This window comes from Frankliniella occidentalis, unplaced genomic scaffold (assembly GCF_000697945.3).
Source record: "Frankliniella occidentalis isolate FOCC.00 unplaced genomic scaffold, Focc_3.1 Scaffold19, whole genome shotgun sequence".
NCBI lineage: Eukaryota > Metazoa > Arthropoda > Insecta > Thysanoptera > Thripidae > Frankliniella > Frankliniella occidentalis.
The window spans coordinates 131,013-132,582 of record NW_026267149.1 but is presented as its reverse complement, the minus strand read 5'-3'; positions in this window follow the sequence as shown (position 1 = coordinate 132,582).

Sequence of the window (1,570 nt, the reverse complement as noted above, 5' to 3'; positions counted from 1 at the left end):
GGGGGGGGGGGCACCAGGTGCCCCGCAGCATTCTGCCGCGCGCCACGCCCCCTCACACCTATACAATGCGGCTACTCGCCCGCTTGCCTTTTATTTCTCCCAGTTTTTATTCTTTTGCCGCTTTCTGGCCTGTTTTCCTGCTTGCGCTGCTCGAGTTAGCTGGAGCAGCAGCAGAGGTGGTAGCTAAGCCAAATTCCCTCTCTCGCTCTCGCCTCGGCTCGTTCACTTCGAGAAGCAGACGCAGTGAAACGTCGTGGCTGACGGCATAAATGCCCGGGAAATGATACGCTGGAAAAGAGAGGGTGACTCGCTGGAGCACCTCCTTCTCCAGGCCCCAGTCGTCTAGTCAAATCAAAGCGCGAGGCCGCGGCGCCGCGGAGCTCCGCGCGGGACAAGTGAACGGGGCCTCGTAAGTGTTGGAATGTGACGCCGACGCCCAAATCTCCCCAAGATTTCCGCAGGCGAAGCAGGAGACGACGATGACGACGACGCCTGGGCCCGCGCCGGAACCTTCAATTTAAATATTTTAACGAGTTGTGGGGGAAGAGAGCTGGTGTCAGGGTTGGGGGTTCCTGGACGGGCGCGGCGGGCTGGACCTCACAGCGAGTAAAGAGAGAACAAAGGGCCCAAGTGCAACGGGGTGCCAGCCGGTGCCACCCCACCCCCGCGGCCCATTGTGGCGCGTGCCGGCCTCTAACGACATAATAACGACAGGAGTGTCACTTTGTCATCAGCTCCGTGCACTCACAAGTCACGAGCATTATTATTATTATTATTGTATGCAGCATTGGCGAATTCCGTAGCGACAACGACGCGGTGGTTGCGTTGGCGGCGGTGCAGCGCGGGCCGAGGGGGGGCACTTGTGGAGGGGAGCTTGGAAAATGACGGGTCATCGAACACCTTTCTCCTTTGTCGAGTCGTTGCCTTCTTAAAAGACCTTACATTACCGTTTTTCTTAATCGGAGGGTTACTATTCTCCTGTAACTACGTATAGTGTCTGCTTAGGACCGTTCTAATCATTTCTAGCCGGACATTGATCGACATACAATCACCACCAGCACTACTAAACTCTACCCGGCCAATTTGACTACTTCGGGCTAGGCCGCGCATATGTGTAGCGCTTTTCTGGTTTGCATCTCCTGCTCTGCTCTGGAGCTATCCTCGCGCTCGGCGGCAGTCATCAGTCACTCAGGGCGTAAGTCCAAACAACAGATGTGAGCATCCAGACGCTCCTCTCTACGACCAGCTGTCCGAGCGAGCGATCGGTTGCCTGCAAATAACTGGCGGATCGATCAGACACCTGCCCCGGGCCTGCACCGGGCCCCGGCAGCTACCGGCAATTTGGACCGACACCTCGACGCGCCGCAAAGGAAGGGACTGTGCTGTGCTGTGTAGAGCTGCTATCTCTCGTTGTTTTTGTTGTTTTCAAACTCTTTCATGATGTTTTTCGTTGTTAGTTTTTTCTTTTTTAAGCGAAAGGCCCTGCTCGTTTGTTATTGTTGCTTACGGAGAAGTCGACGCGGCGCGGCCACGTGCAAGTGTGTGAACACCATAAGCGAGCTGTGCGGAG